A 23,667-nucleotide genomic window follows, 5' to 3' on the forward strand; every position below is an offset into this window, starting at 1 on the left:
CATTACATTATAGCTGTTAAATAGCTTTGAGTTTGTCTTTTATTGTTTTCTATATTCTACTTTATTAATTTCAAATTCAACTTTAGTATGTTCTCTTTCTAAATTATTTTGCACTGGCTTATTTTTCTAATTTCATTAAATATTCTAAATTTTTTTGTTTTCTTTTTTACTAATTAAGACATTTATAGTGCATTTTTCTCTGAGCAGAACTTTGCTGACTTCTTACAATTTTGTCATAAAGTGATTTTTTTTTGCTTTCTAGAGATATCGTAATGTCTATTTTTTCCAGCTAGACCCAATGACTATAAAATTTCCAAATAAATCAAATAATATTATTGTTTATATTTGTATTAGTCTTTATTTATTTGATAATAATCAAAGAATGGGACCTGAAGAAATTCACTTGTTAAGGTTTCATTGAGCTCCAGTATAAAGGGATCTTTGCAGATTCTTCAGAATACCCAAAGTAAGTATCTTCACTTTTCAAGAGATATAAATGTCTATGTATAGCTAAAAGGAAATATTATTGATTTCATTTTAATCAAAATGTGAAAAAGAAATTTCCTGAACTTGATACTTTATTTATTTTAATATATTTATTTTTTTTAATTTTTTAAAAGTCACCATAAGGATAGATATATTAATCAGCACTCATACTTCATATCATAATCCAAAATTATTCCACAATGATTATGGTATTAAAAGATAGAATAAAATTAGAGAAAAATTTTTTTCTTTTTCAATTCTCTAGATGGGGATAAACCCTAAACATATGTGCTAGTAAAGAAATTTTGATAGAAATCACCAAGGATTTGAGCTTGATCACAATTTAGTACATTAAGTATCTATAAAAGATTTAAAAGCAAACAACATTGGGAGAAAATTGTTATAGATATAAAAAGTTATTTGTAATATTAATATATAATAAGTAGTTACCCATCAATTAGAAAAAAACTAATAGCTCAATAGAGGTATTATGATGAGAAGAAATACAAATGCTATATTTGCATATACAAAATATTCAACCACTATTGCAATCAAATAAATGCAAATTAAAACAAAATTATCTTTTCACCCACTATATCAGAAAAAAATTCTCTAGTAATGCCTTTTTGTTATTAACATTATACCTAGTGAGAAGGGAAAACCAAGATTTAGGTATAATCTCAAACTACAGGAGATATATAAATTGAAATGATTTTGCCTGATAGCAGTAGATAGACTTTGAGGGATTTATTTTGTGGAAGTATGTTGTGAAGCCAACCAAAGATTTATAAATAAGAAAATTAATTGCAACATCATCTAAAGCAACAAAATAGTGTTAGTAACCTACAAGCATTTGAGTAGAAGAAGGATTAAGTAAATTTTGGCACATATGTTTGTTGAAATGTCATGGAGTCATTTAAAATTATATTTTAGATATTTAATATGATGAGAAAATGATTTAAAATAAAGTTAAGTTTTTAAAAAGGAAAATATATAGTGTAATAGAAGATTTGGAATTCAAAAAAATTGCATATATATATGTGTGTATATATCTATACACAAAAAAGACAATATATTAAATGCTAGCAATCATTATACTCAAGAATATTACTAAATTATTTTTTCATTTTTCTCTTTAGACACTTTCTATATTAGAAATTTTCCACAATAAACAACCATTATTTTGATTTCAGAAAAATGTTTAATATCAGAAAAACTGTCAATAGTAAGTGATTAGTAGCAAATCATGGAAATAGATTAGAATCCAGAACATAGTAGCTGTTCAGTAAATATTTACTAAATGAATAATTAGCACTCCATATCAATTCTTTTATATTGTATATTTTATTGTCTTTTTTATTTCTCTACTTTTTGCTTTATTTCACTTGGTTTCTGTATCCTGATTTCTTGGACCTATTTTTCCCCAACAATCTCTCTAAATGTTTTTTATACTGTTGCTCACTGTTTTGTCCTCATTTTTGTAAATGATTTAATAAATGACAACACTATACTTTGGGATTTCATATAGTGTGGTCATATTATCAAAAATTAAATTTGCAGCCCACTTTTATTTATATATTATTCAGTCTTTTTTTTTTCTTTAACCCTCACCAAAGGACATTTTTGCATTTATCTTGAGATAGAGTGGGAGGGAGAGAGAGAGAGAAACATCAATGTGAGAGAGATACATGGAGTGGTTGCCACCCACATGACCCCAACTGGGGCAGGGGACGAACCTCAACTGAGGTACGTGCCCTTAGCAGGAGCCAAACCTGGGCCTCTCTGGTCTGTGGGCCCACGTTCCAACCGCTGAGCCAAATCGGCCAGGGCTATTCAGTCTTTATAAAATATAATCATTAACAGAGATGCCAAAGGGAAAACAGAGATTAAGGGCCAATTATAATAAGAGACTATTTAAGTAATTGGGAAGTTCTTACTGTCTAAGGAATATGAGATAAGCATTTGAGATAAGACATCCTGGACTTCTCAGTTGCTGATCTTTATAAAATAAAGTGATAAAAGAAATAGCAAGAAAGAGTGTACTATAGCTGAATGTTTGTGTTCCCCTCCCACCCCAAGTTCAAACGTTGAATCTAATCCCCAATATGTTGATATTTAAAAGCTGGGTATTTAGGAGGTGAATTGATCATGAGGGCAAAGCCCTCATAATGAGATTAATGTAAAGCCCTTGTAAAAGTGATCCCAGAGATACCTCTTGCCCCTTTTGCCATGTGAGGAAACAGGAAAAGAAGATTCTCTGTGAACCAAAAGTTGGGTCCTCGGACACCAAATCTCTGGCACATTGATCTTGGACTACCCAGCCTCTAGAACTATGAGAAATAAATTGTTGTTGTTTATAAACTGCCCAGTCTGTAATACTCTCTTATAGCCTCCTAAACAGCTGAAGATAAAAGAGGTTTATCTTTTTCATATGATCAATTAGAACTATTTGCTTTGAGCTTTAATTTGATGAAAAGTTAAGGTTCCAGATTTAAAAGGGTAATATAAGGCATGGATTTTTAGTCTTTCCTGTTTTTTTATTTAAGATTGGCAGCTCATCAGACTTTCTGGTTTTAAGTACAATAGATAAAACATATCCAAAAAAGCAAGTCCCTTCTCTTCTCAAAACACAAAGAAATTTGGGTAAAATAATTTTGTTACTTTTAGAAATTTTCTTTAAAATCTTCAATAAAATCATAGAAAAAAACATGAACACTAAGTTTACTGCAAATAAAAAAAATATCTATAAAATATTTTCTGTCCCGCTTACCAAAAGCATAATTGATTTCAGTGCAGAAGTGGTTCTTGGCATTGCCCAAGCTGCAAATTCTCTCTCTCTTTTTAAAAAAAATTTTTTTTTATTAATTTATTTTTGTTACAGCTGTTTCTCCTTTTCCCCTCATTGACTCCCTCCTCCCTATCCCATCCCACCCTGACCCAGTTTTGTTGTCTATGTCCATTGGTTATGCATACATGCATATAACTTCTGTGGTTTATGTCTACCCTTCCCCCGCCTTCTGAGGAATGTCAGTCTGTACCCTACCTCTATGACTCTGGGTCTATTTTGTTCAATAGTTTGTTTAGTTCATTATATTCCAGAAATAAGTGAGATTGTGTGATATTTGTCTTTCTCTACTTGGCTTGTTTCACTTAGGATAATACTCTCCAAGGCCCTCCATGTCATCTCAAAGGATAAGAGATCTTTCTTTCTTATAGTTGCATAGTACTCCATTGTGTATATGTAACACAGCTTTTTTATCCACTTGTCTACTGATGGACACTTGGGCTGTTTCCAGATCTTAGCTATTGTAAATAGCGCTGCTCTGAACACAGGGGTACATATATTCTTTCTGATTGCGCAAATTCTTAATTATGTAGGAAGGTTGAGCCTGAAAAGTAAAACAAAGTAACATGTTCAAACTAAATGTTAAATAGAAGAGTAAAGCCCGTTTTATGGAAAACAACTGGTATTTCTCATTTTACCAAAAAAGAAGTTTACAAATTGATCCATATAACATTTCCTTTAAAATATAAAAATCTGAATCATTCTTTAATTTTTTCCTTAGCTGTTTAAGCCTGAATTTGACATATGTGTATTAAATGTGTCTATTTACAGATTCTTTTAATTGCAAATATATACCAAAGACATTTATAACATTACCATTCCATCACAGTATATTATGGTATTTCTTTTAACTACCATTTGCTTCTTAACATTCTCCTTAACACTTTTTCATTTGTACTTGAACTACTTTAGCAGTGTAATACGCTGCAGTGGTTTAAGCTCAATAATTCATAAATTAATTCCTAGTTGTTGTCGTAAATACTCTAGAGAATTAGTACGCTGAAGACTCCTACGAAATATGATTAGGAGTGTCTACTAAAAAATTTACACTTTCTGATATTTTACAAAATTATTTAATGTCCTGATGGCATCATTATAGAGAATTGCTACTTTAAAAAGAATTTTAAAATACAATAAAAAGCAGAAATATTTTAATTTTGTGTGGTAGACAGCAAGTAGAAAGAAGACTTGTAGCTATTTTTTAAGGAATATTTAAAAATGTGCCCAACTTTTACCCCTTAAAATGTACATACTTTTGAAATAATAATCTCAAAATATTTTATAAAACCTTCTCCTTTATTCAGAGGCAAATGTCTGTGTGTGTGTGTGTGTGTGTGTGTGTGTGTGTGCATGCGCGCGCGCGCCCACATGTATATTAGCAAGCTAGAGCAAGCGGGGGTGGTGGGGGAGGAGGGCAGATGGAGAAATGAAAATTAGAAAACACTGAAAGGAGAAAAATAAAAATGAAATGGAAAAATAAAACAATGTGCCCATTTAATGTTGGTAGAAAAAGAAAGTCAAAGCATATTAAACTAACAAACAAAAAAGATGTTTTATTGTCTCTAATTCTTCTGTATACTTTATACCTCTTGACAGAAGTCAGAATCTATTATCAAATCACCTAAACACTCATCATGTCTTGATATTTCAAAATTCCACAGGTATTTTCTATAGACTTCCATCCTTCTGGGGTCCAGAAACAACCGGCATCCCCCGTGTTGTTGACAAGGAAGATTCATTGTGAGTCAAAAAGGAGATGACTGTAAAAAGGAGGGCAAACAATGTTATAGGTACAGCTTGCCACTGCTATGGGCCTATTTTCCTTGCTCTGGGTCAGTGACCTCAGTGCTCGATACTGTCAATGAAAATGGTCTGAGAGACACCAGTTTTCCCAAAACTCTGACCTTCCTCGGCAGCAGCCTTGGCGTGCCTGCACGCAGTGCACGGCAGTGCAGCCTAGGAAATGGGCAGCCGCCAAGGGAATTTTGCTGTATTTTTTGACTAACCACATGTACAATCTCTCACTTCATTTGTAATGGAGAAAAACACCTTTTTTAAAATTGAAGAACTGTATTGATTAGTCTAAGAAGCTTTAAATTGGGTTTCAAGATCTCATAGTTTTATTCACTGTTAAATGTCAGCAATATGACCTTGTAAAATAGTTGAGCTTTTTCAAAAAAGCATTCAGGTTTTTGGACCTCAGTTTTAAAACATATCCCAGAAGGAAACAGTAAGCCACGTTTTGTTCTCACAGGTTTTCTAAATCTGTTTAAAAACTCTAAATTTGCAATAAAATAGAAAGCTACAGAAATTTATTCAAAGTAAAAGAGTAAATATCCCTTCCTAAATTAAAATATATATGAAGTATTAAGATTAATATAAAGTATTAATCATTTGAGTTGCTCTATCATTTTATTTACTTTTTTCTGACTTGCCTTTGCAAAAGCCAGCCAGGCTATGCATGTGGTATGTGGTTTTTGTTCTTATGATGGCTCAACTATGGCTCTTTTGGTTATCTAGTTAAGGATTTAAGTTCTGGGTTTGACTTATGTAAGGTACATGACATAATTTAATTCTGTATTTAGTATTATAAAAGACTTTAACCCAGGAAAGAAGTCTTTTAAAAATAAATCACAATATTTTTATGTTAAGCAACTGCCCCAAAAATATGAAGAAAGAGGATAATTAAAAATGGAGAAATTAAACATACTATAAAGAAATTAAGAGCTTTCGAAGATTAATGTTCTAGCAGCAGTATGGCAAAAACATAATCCTTACCTGAGGATATGTTTTTATTGATTTTAGAGAGAGGTAGGAAGAGAGAGAGAGAGAGAGAGAGAGAGAGAGAGAGAGAAACATGGATTGGTTGCGTCCTATACATGCTCCTTCTGGGGATCAAAACTGCAACCTAGGTAAGTGCCCCTACCAGAAATTGAACCCACAACCTTTTGGTACACAGAGTGATGCTTAAACCAACTGAGCCTCGCAGCCAGAACAAAAGCAGGAACTTTTTCCAGCTCCATCTCATGGTACCAGGCTGGCCCATCCCTACATACTCAGGGCTGGAACCAGAGCTGGAACCCGCAGGAAAGGGTCTCAGGGGCAGGCCGTTCTCCAGCCGTGGAGCATGACCACCAGCCAGCACTCTCACCTGCATGGCCAGTTTGATTAGCAAGACCTGAAATATGTCTGATAAGACCTGCCCTCTTCAGCAATAAGAATGTTTGACTTTATGAAATATATTCAAAGAGAAATCAACACAAAAAGAGATTGCACTCTCATGATTAATGCTGCACTAGGAAAATAAGTTCGGACAGGTGACTGCAGAGCAGAGCATCAGGTAAAAAGTGCCACCACCACAGACTAGTTACGTGTTTTCTTAGTATCTGCTATTCAGAAATTCCAGAATGGAAACGAATTTTCAAAAAGACCAAACTAGATGAAAGGAGGCAGTAATAACAAAACATAGCAGCAGAAGCAATAATCAAGGCAAAAAGTCTTGCATTTAGAAACTGGACTTAGATCACTGTAGTGGGATTTGAGATGATATAAAACCAAGATGTTCTTAGAGGTGGGACTACTATGAGGTTATTTTAAAGGAAAAATAAAGAACAAGGGTTGGACTTTTACCTTTCATTGATCATTAAACACCATTAAGAGAAATATTTAAAAATGAAACATAACTCTCTAAAACATAATTATTTTATAATTTGCCTTAGTTAACTTTTGAAAATTTATATATAGTATGATTTTTGTCTTCATCTCAAGATAAAGGTCTCTGACCAATGCATCAAATGTCTTTAACATTGCATGTATTTTTCACAAACACCTAATTCTGAGAATTTATCTTAAAGTTTCTCACAAAATATGAAAATTGTGTCACAAAGATGTTCTTCACAACATTGTTTATGACTCATTCATTCATTCAACAAAATTTTAGGAGAGTTTTTAATGAACTAGGAAATGTGTCTGCTGTTTAAGAAAAAAAACCTTAAATGCCATTAAAAGAGTAATCGTTATGGTAGAGGCATATGATGAGCTATTATGCAGTTATTAAAATGATGTTTATGGAATGTTTAATGGCTTGGAAAAATGTTAATGATTTAATATTGAGTAAAAAATGCACTTACAAAATAGCACTTATATTATCGGATACATGTAAAAATTGTATTATAAATGAAGGTATACTTCAAAATACAAACAATAATTACCTTTTGATGATGGAATAATGGATAACCTTCTACCCTGCATCACTTTTAATGAAAAATATGTATCAATTTAATAACAAGTATCAAGTTAACAAACATTCAGATTTGGGGAAATCAGAAATATCAGAAACTGGCCTACCTGACCACTTGATCAGCATTTTACTCTCCAAGAGTAAGAACTTGATTGAGTCTGTCAGAATGCAAGATATTCAGACAGCTTTTACCAACATGCTTCCCTGGAAAGCACAGTGCTTGATTTCCTCGACTGCCTGTACCCTTTCTTCACATTCTTAAAACACTTCATATTCCTAACAGTAAGCAGATATGGTTAAGACTGACTTTTGGCTAGTAATCAAAAACAAATTTGACATGCTTCTTATTACATCACTTTTATGGATTTATAATTCACATACAATTAAATGCACCTATTTTAAGTATACGTTTTGATGAATTCTGACAAATATATATACACTGATGTGACTATTCTAATAAAAATACAGACTATTTTGGTAATCTTCAAAATCTCCCTTGTGTGATGCTGCTTTGCAGGTAGCCCTTAGCCCCATCCATGGCACCAAGCAAATACTGATGTGCTTTCTGTCACTACAGATCTGTTTTGCCTCCTAGAATTTCATATAAATAGAATCATTTGTCCATGATTATCTCACTCAGCTACATGCTTTGAGATCTGTCCGTGCCAGTATGGGGTATTATTATATGCACTCTAGAATGGCTAAACATAAAAAAGATTTATGATATCAAGCGTTGGTCAGGAAATGGGGACTCAAAGTTGCACGCATTTCCAGTGGGAACATAAGATGGTGCAGCTACTTTGAAAAACAATTTGGAGTTTTTATAAAGTTACACAAACACCATATTACTGAGCAGTTCTCCTCCTAGGTATTCATCCAAGAGAAATAAAAACATATGTTCACAAAAAGACATGTATACAAATGATTGTGGCAGCTGAACTAGAAACATAACAATTATAGCAGCCACGACTGGAAACAACCCAAATGTCTATTAACAGGCAAAGGAATAAACAAATTATGACATATACATACAATGGAATACTACTCAGTAATAAAAAGTCTTTTTAAGCATATTTTTTAAAAGATAGTTGAATAAAATATGGTATCTTTAGAAAAAGGTTTTAAGGATGGCAAAATCTTATAGATTCATTAAAATAATATAAATGCTATTACTCAGTAAGAAATTTTTTTTTAACTTGATTCATTTTTGCCTGGCTTGTGTGGCTCAGTGGTTGAGCATTGACCCATGCACCAAGAGGTTGCCAGTTCGATTCCCGGTCAGGGCACATGCCAGGTTGCGGGCCCAATCCCCAGTGGGGGGCACGCAGGAGGTGGCCAGTCAATGTTTTTTTTTCATTGATGTTTCTATCTCTCTCTCCCTTTCTCTCTAACATCAATAAAAAAAATTAAAAATAAATAAAACTTGATTCATTTTTAAACAAGCTGGAATCAGGGTTTAAATTAATATATACAGTTATCAATTTTAAAGCACATTTGTCTATTATTAATTTTTAAGTTGAAAAAATTTTGATAACATTTGTTATATATTTAAGGGAAGCTATTAAACTTATTGAATCAATCAGAACATGAAGTGAATAGTTATTACACAAAAACTTACACATTTTAAATTAAGTCCCAAATTCTTACAGTGTTGTCTTCTCTCAACCTCTGATAAAAAACCTTATTTCTCTTCCAATGAGAAACTCCAACTGAGAAATGAAATGGTTTAATTTTTTTTTTTTTTTTCATTTAAAAATCAAGCACTGACACAGAATTAGGCATGGTCCCTGCTTGGTAGGTTTCACAATCTACAATACTAGCCAGCTTTCCCTTCTGCTCAGACTCTATATTAAAGCACACACTTGTCAGGGACTTGTTTACTATTGCTAAGATATGCTCTTGTGCCCTCATATCTACTGAAAGAAAGTCCATATTCCTTTGAAAAACCAGGGCCTTGGGCATGCCGGAAGGCCAGGTACAATAACATATACTTTTATCAAATAAAGGAGAGGTCTGTGTTGAGAATGGAATTCTAATAATGACTTACCTTTTTTTTAGTTTACTACTTAAGAAGGCTTGTCAAAAATATTTAGAGAGCCAACTTTTTTCCTGAATGTGTGCAAGTCTAGCACGGTGCCTAGAATATAAGTATTTGTTGGATGGTAGAAAAAGTATTTGTTAGATGGTACATTTGAAATAAAACATTCTATGTCAACAAGAATCCTATTATCATAGTCTACAATTGAAGATGATTAAATTCTAAAACAAAAATCCCAAATTATTATCTGTAATTTATCTCTGTGCATGATTTTCATTACATTGTCCAAATGGTCTCAGAAATCTCTGGCCATCATGGAGACATTTTACCCCACTTTCCTGCATGTTTTTCTATCAGAAAATTCATTATTTTTTCTGTACCTAGAAAACAATATAATATACAGGAAGAAAATGTACCTGCTCAGACTATTAAAAAAAAAAGAAATTTCACATATTGGAGACCTACTGTATCTCAAATATTGAGCAAAACAAGTTAATTCACTCAGCAAATATTGGTTTAGGTCCTGCTATGGGGAGGCATCCTTCTGGTGCAGAGCGATTCAGAAATCCCTGGGGACTCACGGATCTTACATTTCAGTGGGATGCAGATGGAGGTGGGGGAGGGGAAGAGAGACAAGAAACAAATAAATTAGAATGTAATATTATGTCAGGTTATGAACCTGGATTTATTCATTCCCAACACAATCTTAAAACTTCACTATTTTCTAAATGAGGAAATTGCAAACCAGAGGTGTTATCTAACTCGCTTTCTGGTGATGCCATAGTACTGTAGTCATTTAGCCAAGTTCTTCTGACTGGGAATTTCTTGCTGTTTCTGCTTATTATAAAAGGGAAAATAATTGTCAGAAGATAGTTATTAATTGCATAAATTATAACCAACAAGGAAGAAGGTGGAGGGGAATGAAAAAGGACTTTAGCAGTAAACACTTATCTCTGTGTGGCATTCATACTGAGACCAAACTTCCCGTGAGCTGTTCTCAGCCAATAAAGGAGCACAGCAGGAATATTAAGTGGTGCCCATTCCTGGGAGATATGGCACTCCTCTGATAGCTGACTTTGGCTTGAAGACCCCTTTAGACAGCATCATTGTCAAGGACATTTCCCTCCCTCTCTCTTTCACTCACATTGTGCTCTGAAGGTGCCTCTGAACTTAAGCTCTTCCCACACCATTTTATCTCAAAGAGGTGGTTTCTCTAATAAAATACTTGCATGTTTAATTCCATCTTGGTATCTTCTTCCTGGAACAACCATACGAGTAGTACCAAAATTTATCTCAGCAAACGAGAAATAAGATGGGGATTTGGGACTGGCTTGTCCACTGCTGGGCAGGTGAAGAGGACATCATCCTGGTTAGTAAGTGGGGGATGGATAGTCCTTGGCACAATGTGGCAGCTCAGTTACTAAAGATTTCACCGTTGGTGACATGGGAAAATGCCCTGGTGGAGCAGAATCCTATAGCAGGTGTAATAATGTAGACATTTGAAAAATAGGAGGAACAACACTAAGAGAGCAGAGGGATGCCTTTTGGAAAGATAAATAGAGATGGAGAACTGTTAAGGAGTTTATGGCTAACTGTGAACTCACAGATTCTCAGTTGAGTTTATAAAGGGACCTTATTACCTATAGTAGAAGGGTAAACATAATTAAGTGATAGGCTGAAGAGCTGTCAGAGTCACAGGGCTCCAGACATGTTTCAACACTCAGCCAAGGCAGGTTTGTTAAAAGATGAGGGCCTGGAAGGAAAAACCAAAGATGATGAAAAATGGGACAAGGAGATTTGAATGAATGACCCTGAGAATGAAGACTATTCAACATGCTAGCTATCTCTGAACTTGTGGGCTGGCAAAAAAAAAAAAAAAAATAGTCTATCTTTCCATCAAGGGAGCTAGTACTTCCACTGGGCAGGAAGATGCTACAGAAGCTGCTCCCTCACAAGGCAATAGGCACCCCCACCCCCACCACAGGAGTTCCCTCAATTCTTCTTCTGGCTGCCAGGCCAAAAAATTGCAGAATAACCTGACTGGGAGTGTGCTGAGCCCAATAAAGGAGGAAAGAGGTTCTACACTTTAAAAATTGCAATAATTAGCCTGGCTGGTGTGGCTCAGTGGTTGAGCATCAACCTATGCACCAGGAGGTGGCTGGTTTGATTCACAGTCAGGGCACATGCCCAGATTGTGGGCCACATTCCCAGTGGAGGGCTTGCAAAAGGTGGCCAATCGATGTTCTCTCTCCTTGATGTTTCTATCTCTCTTTCTCTCTCTCCCTTCCTCTAAACACCAATGAAAAAGTTTTTTTCAAAAAAATAAAAATTGCAAGATTTAGCTGATATATTCTGGCAAGAGTGAAAGGGGGACTCCTTGGATTGGATTTTGAGGGTGTTCGATCAAGGGCACCAGAATGTATGGTTGGACAAGCAAGAATTCATTGCCTTAAATGCATTTCTAAAGACAAGAAATTTAACATTGTAGTAAGAACTTCAGGTGATAAGGAAAAACTTGTTGCTAGAATGGCTTATAGAGGTCTGTAAAACATGAAGATAGTCAACTTTCAGCAAAATAGAAATGTAAATATTTCCTTGGCAGATAACAGAAGGAATAATGAGGCTGAGGGGAGTGAACATGCTAAATGGACATGTTACGTAAGCCAGGAGACTCAAGAGGCTACACCTTCATCAAGGCCATCAGGAGTGCGCTGGTTAGAGGGACCAGAATAACTAAGAATCTCAGCAATGGTTCTTTATAGGCAGGGTGGGTTGAGTGTAGGAGGGGCGATTACAGAGCTGGATTCATCAACAGCCACTGTGACAATGTCCTTCTCCTAAGTAATAGAGACCAGGAGGTAGCACTGAATTGCCAGAGCTAGGTGGCTTCAATTACCATAATTATAGATGAGGTGGAGAGACAGTCAAAAATCTAACCTAAAGAGAGTTGTTGAAATGGTTAAAAGATCATGATATTGTTATAGGCAAAAGAGATGGGAATACGGCAAAGTTGCTTCTTGACATCTAAAATTAAAAAACAGTAAACAAAAATGGAGAAGCAAGAAAGGGTGTGACGCAATCAGCCCCACCATCTAGGCCACATAATACTCTATGGCTGTGAGGATCCTGTAGACCCTGCAGTGTTGGAAATGTGCAATGTGGAATTTCTGGAAAGCTCCAGTGGAAGAATCACAAAGCAGGCTCCTGGATTTCTGGAATAAGGCCAGGCACAGTGCAGAATTATTCTATGAGAAACATTTCTGTGAGTTACTGGGCTCCACTAAACACACAACACCGGACCATTGAACACATGCTGGCCAGGTATCTGAAACTGCCCATTTGTTGTATCATCAATATCAGATAGGCCTTGACACAGTTCTCTGGACATGAGAAAGTAGATGACCACATGTCACCCATCAAAGTTACACCAGTGTCCCTCCTTTGGTTTGTATGCCAGCTACAGTTCTATGCCAGCTCCTTATAACTAAGTAAAGGAGAGAGAAAAAGTATAAGTTTGATTAGTGAATGTGTTGCCTCAGTATGTCGGTACAAATAAAATAATGACAGTGGCTGAATTTCAGCCACATGATACAGGGATGATCTTGAAAAACAGTAGAATGAAAAAAGAATTTCCCAAAGGCAGAGACATATAAGCAGCGCACTTGGTCATCTATTTTGTGTGGAAAAAGAAGTAACACTAGGTAAGGATATAGATTTTTGTATCACCAATTCTCTTCCAGAAAACATCCACTATGGAAAGGGCATTCAACAATTGAGTAGACAAAATGACTCATGCAGTTGATATTAGCCAGCTTTCATTAAAAGCCATTCCAGACTGGTATGATGGTTACCCAAATAAAAGTGGCCATAAATGTCCACCTTGGACTCCTACTTACCAAAGATGATCTAATCACTGCTCCCTCTGAATACCCAACTCGCCAACAGCAGATATCAACACTGAGTTCTGTATATGGCACTATTTGCTGAATAATTTAATTGTTTAGTTCACTACATCGTTCCATTCCCATCCTGCTTGACTTACAGAGATAGTTATTCTGAACATAACTTTACGTTTCTGCCTGCAGAACATTAGACATCACTGCTATCCACTGGCTAACAGAATGCCTGATCCACAGGCATGGAATCCCACCACAGAGCATCTGACTTAGGAACTCACTTCACAGCAAAGGAAGTATGGGAATAGAACCATGTCTATGGGCTACAGCACTCCAAGGCAGCCAGCCTTACAGAATGCCAAAACAGCCTCCCAAATTGCAACTGCCAGTGCTGAGAAAACATCTGAAAGGGTACAGTAAGGTTATCCAACCAGAGACCCCCCTATGGTGCTTTGTCCCAATAGGAAGGGTATATGGATTCCAAAGCCAAGGAGTGGCCATTGATAACTCACTGAAGGATAGTGTGCTTCCTGTCTTCACAGTCTTAGTTTCTATCTCCCTTTGGACAGACCAAGGGTCTCGTGAAGCTATAAACTATAGATATCATTTGGAAACTTGGGACGCCTGGTAAACAAGGAGAAAACAGGAGTAACCATACTGGTAGGGGTAATTGATTCAGAACAACAGAATGATGTAAGGCTGTTTGCCCAATGGGGAAATGTAGGAATGAATGTAGAATCCTGGTGATCCACATGGATCCTAATATTCTCTTGTCTCCACTATAAATATGAGTAGTCATATGAAATAACCTTGACTGTAAAGGATATGATAATCAAGGGTTCAGATATTTCAAGAATAAATGTTTGGTTCATACCACCAGGCAAGGCACAAAGTTCTGCTGAGGGAATCACTGGGAACGCAGGCAATGTAGACTGAAGAGTGGAGGAGGGAGAGGATGAATATTGGTTATAGCCAAGAGCTCCACCATAGATCTGGGAACTTTAGTTCATTCCACTAATGTCCCTCTTCTTAATTTTCATTCAGGAAGAAAGGCCCATGGAAACCATGGAGGAGTTGTTCCTGAACCCATGTGGAGAAGTAAATTTAAATGGTGCAAGGGGCTATGAGTATGAGCTTCGCAGACTCACCACTGCACAAGTATAAGTGACCATGGACCCCAGCTGTTTTGCTGTGAAATCCATAGCCTCACTTGTGCTGAGATTACATGTTCCATGGGCTATTCCTGCTAATGACTGAGAGTGGCAGGAATCCAAAGACAGAAGCATTTCTGGAAGACATGGGTCATCTCTGATGGACAACTTTGGTTGGAAAGCCCTCTCTGAGAGCCTTACTAAACTCCCCCTCCCTCTTCCCTTAACTCAGGTTCAGATTTGCATTATGGTTTTATTACCATCCCAGCTTTACCCAGCTCCTTCCTGTTTTCTTTCATGTCAATATTTCTCCTCAGCAAATTCTTGACATTTAATCCCATTTTGTCATCAGTGTTTTGAGGGCCTCAGTGACATCCTTATATATTATTAAGTGAGGCTTATAGATAAGCCCCAGGCTCTTACTTAACATCATAAGGAAAGTGCAACAAACTAGTGAAATAACTTTCTTAAAGACATATGGCAGCCCTGGCTGGGTAGCTTAGTTGGTTGGAGCATCACCCCATGCACCAAAGGGCTGTGGGTTTTATTTCCAGGCAGGGCACATACCTAAGTTGCAGATTTGATTCCCAGTTGGGGCATGTATTGGAGGCAACTGATCAATGTTTCTCTCTAACATGATGTTTTTTCTCTCTCTTCCTTCCCCTCTCTAAAAAAATTAATAGAAAGGTATATCCTCAGGTGATGATTTAAAAAAAAAGACACATGGCAAATAAGTGAGTGTAGTATAGTATAACTATACAACTCATTTTCTAAAAACAAACCTAGGTAGTGATATTTACATCATTGCACTTGTTGAAACTGGCTGAATGGTACCACTAAAGGGACAGGTGGTATAAGTATTCTCATCTCTTTATAAACATACACAACCTAAGAAGGAAGACAGGACAAGGTGCAGATCATTAGGTATTGCAATCAAAAGGTAGTAAAAATTGTTGTCCAATCCTCCTTTTAGTCTCTTTAAAAAATAGAGGAGTGAATTCACATTCCCTATCAAAACTTGGTGAAGTTTCCCACTCTGCCATTTCCTTGCCCCTCCGACTCCTGTGTTCCTTTCCACGACTGGAAGAGTCCAATTGGTCCACACCTACCTCACAAGGCTTTCTCCCACCTACTTTCTACCAGGCTTCCCACTTTCTTCTTTGCTCTCTTTGCCTGTTTTTATTACTTTCATTACGACAGATGTCTGAAGGTTGGAAATGCTTCCAAGAATATGTCATGTTATTATCAAAGATACTATTAACATCATGAGAAAGGACTTTTGAATGGTTAAAAATGGCAATGAACTGTTTGAGAAGCAGAGAGGTCATGCCTTTAGGAAGATTTTAGTGAAGGTGATTTCCCCCATGTTCTTTACCTTTCGTTTTCAATGATCCTAAGTCTTCCCTATATAAAACCCTTAGGCGATTCTTTCTTTAAGAAGAGGGAAAATGATTAGACACAGGTGCTTCTATAACAGTGTAGAGAACTGACAGTTTCTGAAAGTCCTTTAATCAGGTTATCACTTTATTTACATTTCCTTATTTTCTCCTTCTGCAAAAAAAGCTAAAGATAAACTCCAGTCTGTCAAGATTGTCATAAATTCTGAATCATCACTGTCAAAAATAATGTTATATTTTTACACTTATACAGTTGTTCTCTTTTGGTTATTTTTGTGTTTCCTGAAATGAGAGTTTTTAAGAATTCAGAATTCAAAATGTTTAGCATAATCTGTTTTGAATTAAATCATCACTATCAAAGGTTTCCAATGTTAATATATTTCTGTCTATCAAAAAAGGTAAAGTGTTAGGAAATTATTCATTTTAGGTCTTCATCAATATGAGCAGAAACATGAAAAAAAGAATGTACTACTTTTCTTTTTCAAGTAAACCTTTTTATTCATCTTTCTTTACATCTGCACTTATCTTTTTCAAGTTCCACTTAAGGTATAATGTAAAGGACTCCAATAAATAAGCTAAAAATTCTGAAACTTAGTCATAATTAATTTTCTTTATTAGATAGCTCTTCTTAAGGTAAGCTGTAAGTCAAAACTAAATATTATAATACTTTTATGTTTGTAGAAGCTGTTGTGATGACAGAAATTACTCTACTTTGAATGACTTTCATCTATTATAAAATGTTACATACCTTTTTCTTTCTTAGCCAAATTTATCAACCATTGTCAATGCAGCAAAAGCTAGTACTAAGTGCTATATTTTTAATAAACATTTCACAGATGACACAAAAATACTTTTTAATTTACATTTAAATTATTAAAATTTATAGAAATATACTTTCTTAGGTCAAGATTAAGTAGTATATATAGGTAATGTGTGTGTGTGTGTGTGTGTGTATGTGTGTGTATATATATATATATATATATCACTATTTACATATTTAAAATTATACATGATTTTCAGGTGTCAAACTATGGCATCCATTATAACATATGGATATATATTTTAGATTTTGCAGTTGACAAAATAGTTGGTCACTTGTATTTTTTCTTTCTTTTTCCAAGAGTCATGTAAATACTTAAAGCAGAGAACTATCTAGCATAACATCAATTTCCTTTGCATTACCTTCTTGATTTCCCCATGAAATGAAAGTTTGTGTTTCTTCTAGAACATCCCTAAAATCCCAGACATTCCATGTACTGGTTTGATTGTTTCTGAAATAATTTTGGGGATCCATAATATATCCGTGCCTCATATCTAAAGATACATTGTATATATTATAGTTGACTTAAACACTTTCCAAGAAAAACTACAATATCTATAGTTATAAAACTATATTATAACTGCTTTTATGTTTTGCTTATATGTCTACTATATAAGTTCAAAGTTTTGAAAGCAACATACTTTATTCAAAGAATAATTAATTTAGTGTTGTTAACATTGCCTCTGTCTTCCCAAAGCATCATTATATTTAAAGGTCCTAATGTAATAATTCCTTCTCTTCAACAACACCCCCTCCCCCTGCACACAAATTTTCTAGATATAAGTGGAAGTATGAATAAATGCATTTATCTCTCGTCTTCCCTGAGTTCTATTAAGATAAAAGAAGGAAACAATGACATAAACTCATAAATGATGAAACAGGTGAGGGGCCTCAGTAATTAAGAAATTATAATATATTTCTGGAATATGTGGAGAAAGTAGAAAATAAAGGAAACAAAGAGTAGTATTTCCTAGGGAAGGTGAAGAGGATGTAGAGCCAAATAAAGGAGGCTGCTTCCTTTTTAGTATCGGTGCATTGGAAACTAGACATGCCAGCCAGGATGAAGTCAGAAGGAAGACTGAGTACTAAAAATACATCCGTTAACAGTGTACGGAAGGAGGACTCACTGGCCTAAACACGAATCATTTCCCCAATTTGGGTGCAAAGTGCCAAGCACATAAGAGTCCACCTCTAGTAGGGTACAGACTGACAACCCTCAGAGAGGCGGTGGTGGGGGGAGGGAAGAGATAAACCACAGAACTTATATGCATGTATGCATGACCAATGGACATGGAAAACAAAGCCAGGGACGAGGAGGGGGGGTGGGGAGGAGGGTGTCAATGGAGTAAAAAAGGAGAAACATCTGTAACAAAAATAAAATAATAAATAAATAAAATAAATAAATGAAGAGTCCACCTCTGGGGATAAGTCCACAAATTAAGGTAAATCTGAAGTGTCCTTCCTATAAAGATGGAAAGACCTGCGTGTCCTAGTTCTGACTGCTATAACAAAATATCATAGACTAGGTGGCTTTTCAACAACAGAAATTTATTTCTCTAACTTCTGGAGGCTGGACGTCTGGGACCAGGGGGCCAGTATGGTCAGTTCTGGTGAGCCCCGTCTCCTGGGTTGTGGATTGCTGTCTTCCTACTGTATCTTCACATGGCAGAGCGAGAACTAGAGAGCTCTCTAAGGTACTTTGAAGACACTAATCTGATCCGTGAGGGCACTACTCTCATAACCTTACTAACTCCAAAGGCCTTACCTCCTAACACAATCTCATTAGGGGCTAGGATTTCAACATACAAATTTTAGGAAACACAAACATGCAGTCTGTTGCACTGAGATAAAGAATTTTTGCATTTTGGTGACTTCAGAAAAGTGGTTAATTCTTTGCATCAACAGCATCAAGCAAACCTAATTTTTAATCAAACTAAAGAATTAACTATTAGTTAGTTATGAGAAATAGTTTGAAACATTCTGGTTTTACATTTAAAACTGCTACTTCAGACCTGGGGAGTATATATCTAGGATAAATTACTCCCCAGTAGTGAGACAAAACTCTCCTGAATACTCTGCCCAGTTATGAGTTTTTCTTGTCTAGCTGGCAGGGATAGCGATAGTGTAGTTGCTTGTGAGAGCTGGGCATCATTTCCTCTAATTCTTTTAAGTGCTTATATCCCAGGGAAAGGGTATTTTCCTCACATATATCAGTACTCTACTGACTACTTCAGGGGAGCCTTCTGTGAATTTCTGGGGTTCTCTCTATCTGCATCTCTCTCCATTCCTGTACTCTGTTCTGTGAACTCTAGTGACCTTGGTTCACCTGGACTCCCAACTCCATCTACTTGGAGGCTCTGTCTGTTTCCCTTCTCTGTGCCATCACCGGGAACTCTCCTAAGGCAGTTAGCTGGGGCAGTCACTGGGCTCACTTTGCTTCCTATCTCTCAAGAATGATGTCCTTCACTGACTGCTTTCCTGTGTCTTATAACCATTGTTTCACATGTGTTTTTGAGTTTTTGAATGTTGACAACAGGAGGGTAATTTAATTCCCGATGACCCCATCTTGACCTGAAGTAAAAGTTTGCAGTAATTTTTCAAAACTATAATTTATTTGGCTTAAACATTTTACTTTCTAGGGCTATTAATTACATGAAAGTAGGAGGGAGGATTACAGACACATCTTCACAATTATACTGATAGTATTTGTCAGTTTCTCCCTGTTCTAGAACCCAAAAAATGGCTCTTCTTGCCCACTAACTTAAATATAAACACAAGGCAAGCCAATAAAAGTAGTTGTATAAAGAACAAAAACAGGATTTTCATGGTTAACAGATTTATTATGTTCTAGCTTGATGCAAGGATACACTTAATGTAGAGGACTGGATAGACCATATAGCCTTTATTTAATTATCCATGACTAATATTACTGTCAAACAAAATTTTTATAAGGATTGCACAAGAAGTTGTAGATAGTATTTTCTGAAAATAACCCAGACTCCAGATAATCTAAGTGGCAGATGAAAGAATATTAACCCCATGAGCACAACACTTAAGGATTCTAACCAAGATATTTGCCTAAATATTTGCCCAACTTCACTTATGTGCAGTGTGGGAAGCTGTTTTAATCTATTACAAATATAAGAACATAGTTCATTGAGTATTTACAATATGAGTTGTAAATTTCTTTCTCTACAATGTTTGCATATATTTGTAGACCTATACCCCCTTTCCAAATACCACATATAGGTATTAATAAAGAGTGTTAAACTTCTGGAGTTATCACTTCTTTCAACAGTTTTCAAAGAGAAGAATTTATTTTATCTTATTATTATATTTTGTTTATCCTCACCTGAGGACATTTTTGCATTCATCTACAGATAGAGTGGAGTGAGAGGGAGAGAGGGCAGAAGAAAGAGAGAAACATCGATGTGAGAGAAACACATCGACTGGTCACCACCCATACAACCCCAAACAGAGCCAGAGACAACCAGCAACCAAGGTACATGCCCCTAGCGAGAACTGAACCTGGGCCTCTCTGATCTGCGGGCCGACACTCTAACTGCCAAGACAAATTGGCCAGGGCCAAAGAGAAGAATTTATAAGGAACAAAGTCCTTGCTGAAGGTTTATTCATTTCTATATAAAGAGAATATTATAACATAAAAATTTATGTGAATTAGACTGCTCAGGAAACATTTCAGATAAAACATTTTAACCTTAAAAATCCATAGGATGTTAGTAAAGAATGAGGCTGTACATAGTGCTTCCACAAAAACAAAATTACTACACTCAAAATTATTTAGTTATGTATTTCTCTATATAGTATTCTTGGAACCAGATTTTAAATTGCTATAATTATGACTTAAAGACCAATACTTTATATATAGGTACAGAATTGTTTTAGAATTTTTGTGACTTGGTCAAGATATATTCTTTTTATACAGTGGTGAAATCTGCAAAGTCAATGCTTTTCAATATGACTATGTGGACGAGCTATACTTGACCACCCCCTCTATAGATTATCATTAATATGTGTATCAGTCAGCTCTCTGCACAGTATTGTTGTATAATGAACTGCTCCTCAACTCTTAAACTCCTCAGTGTCCATGCTTACCAATCTGCAGGCTGGCTGGAAGTCAAGTGATTTAGGCTAGATTTGACTAGACTTCATACTAAGCTTCAGATTGAGTTCAGGACTGTCCTACCTGCTTCTAGTCCTCATCTCTTGCACTCTCTTTTTCTCTCTCACTAACAGGATAATAGGGGAAGGTCAGATTATCTGTTCAGTGGTAAACTACATTAATTTCTCCATCATGAGAGAGATTTTTTTAGAGATAATGTTGATATGATAGTCTTCCAGGAATGTGGATATGTTTGCAAAATTTTCCCTGAGAATTTTCCATGCATCTTCCCATTATCTTTGACTATGTCCATCTGCATCTCCCGAGCCTTTGCCAGGAGTCTATACACAAAGCAAGACTGCCTTTCTTGAACACTTGTTAACTTTATTTATGTGTTATAGACTTTTGTTTCCTGTGAGTCAAATATCATAACAGCTTTCATGACCATAGTCAGTTGTCTCCCAAGTTGACTAAAACATGAATCTTTTTTTTTTCCAAGAGGAGAAAGATTTTCAAACTTTAATGCCTACTAGAAAATTTACCTGAGAATGTCGTTTTAAACCTGTAATTTTCAGGTACCTGTCAGGAACATAAAACATAGAAAACTTTTATATTTGGATTGGAGAATAATAAACAGTAATATGTAATGACTTGGGGTTTTAGTGGCTTGTCAATACCTGACTGAACTCATTAAGTAATCTGTCTTCAGTCTTATTTAGTGCCATGAAGTCCCCTAATAGCTTATAAACCTGAACACAAATGTAAGGGCACTACTGCTCATTTGCTTTTCTCCAGCCACATCATTAAGGAAAAGTTTCCTTTAATAAGAAGCAAAATCACATTTAGACTATTACTTGGTTGAGCTTATTTGGAACCCTCATTTAATATTCAAGGTTAAGCAGTCATGTTCCTTATGAAGGCTGCTATGAAAATGTAGGGGACTTTAAGGTCTTGTGCATAAGCATGTTTGCTTTTTTTCTTCCAGAAAATAAAAATATTTTAAACTTGCTTAATATGTGAATTTTATGCACTCTGGTACTGGCCTGAACATTTTCTATTGTTCAAAGATCTTGCTCGATTCCCATGCAAAATAGTGGACCTACTTACTCCTATAACTGTTGCTGCCATTTAAAGGTAATCAAAACTTTCTTGGAATACAGTAACCTAAAAACCTTAAATAACAGAGCAACTTGGATAAGCTGGGAAGATCATAAGGAGCACTGGTTTCCAGGGGAGAGCAAAGTGCTCTTCTGCTGTCCATCTCATGGTCCTACATGGATCCCCAGTTGCCTACCCTTAGTCGGATCTCTTTATAAAATGGGTCAGAATTTCCCCTAAGAGTGACTTTGAAAGCACATTTTCAATTCTTCAGGGTCTATCATTCCCTATTGATTCTTATTTCCTTCTAAGTTTTGCCTCTTCCTGGGGGAAAAAACCTCATATACTAGCTCAATGGAACATTTGACCAGCCTGGGAGTGATTCATATTTGTTTTAAACAATGTGAACTGTTTCTTATTTACTGTTTTAGCACTGCAACAACACAGATAAAATATGAGAGGCTTGGATTTCCTTCTCTGATATTGCTGCATTTCCCAAAAGGCTCTATATAAAGTTGTGATTTTATGCGGCATTTGGGAATATTCCCATTGAGTTCTAGTAGCCAGGAACATTCATGTTTATCTGTAATTGTGGTAATGTCTAAGCACTTAAGACTTACACATGCATGTCTTCATTCATACAATAGACAGTTATTGACTGCTTAGTATGTTTCAGGCACTGGTACTACAGAAGATTAAACAGAGTTACAAACAGGACTACATCATGAGTTTTAAGGGGCAGAAGTATGAAAAAGAAAAAAGAAAGACAGGAACAGAATGAAATAAGCTAACAAATTCTGCAGTAAAGATCCTTGTGGTTTCAAAATCACCATGACCCTGTTGATACCTGCCTCGCACTCAGTGTCTAGCTTACTCTACTCTCCCATGTTAAATTCCTCCTCTCTGGCCTGTCACTTCATAGAGCACTAAGCCTGGTGACCCCTGTGACCACAGGTCGAGTCACAGCACAGACCAAGTGGCAGAGAGCTAGAGTGAAGGAAGCAGACAGCTCGAAGGCACCCAGCTAGACCGCTGTACTTGCACGCCTGCTAATGCAATGCTCTTGAGTCCTGACCTGTGCTGAAGACCTGGGGAGGAATCAAGGGAATCAGCACTACATTTCCAAAACATACTGCCTAAAACTGGCATTGTTTCACAACCTTGAGACACATATCTTGCAGAGGCACAAGTATTCAAACAAGGAACCCAAGGGCATATACTTGAAAGAAGCAGTAATAGAGAAACACGTAGGTATTCTTAAGCGCTACTTTTAAGTTTATAGACCTTTTTATCCTTTTGGATTAAAAATATCTATAGCTTTCTGCACCACTACTACAGAACGAGTAAAATTTCAAAGTAAACAGGAGTATTAACACCAGTTTCAACATTATCTTCAGCTAGAAGAGAAATTACTTTACTCAGATACTCAAAGGTCAAATGACTTCAGCTCAGGTCACTTAGAAGAGCTCACTTAGGGACTTGAGAAAGACATTTAATATTATACTTGGACTTGAAGCACTTTCTCAAGAATAAATCACTAATAAGAATTCTCCCTTCCATCACATGGGGTTAC

Source organism: Molossus molossus, unplaced genomic scaffold (genome assembly GCF_014108415.1).
Source record: "Molossus molossus isolate mMolMol1 unplaced genomic scaffold, mMolMol1.p scaffold_m16_p_8, whole genome shotgun sequence".
NCBI classification, from domain to species: Eukaryota; Metazoa; Chordata; class Mammalia; order Chiroptera; family Molossidae; genus Molossus; species Molossus molossus.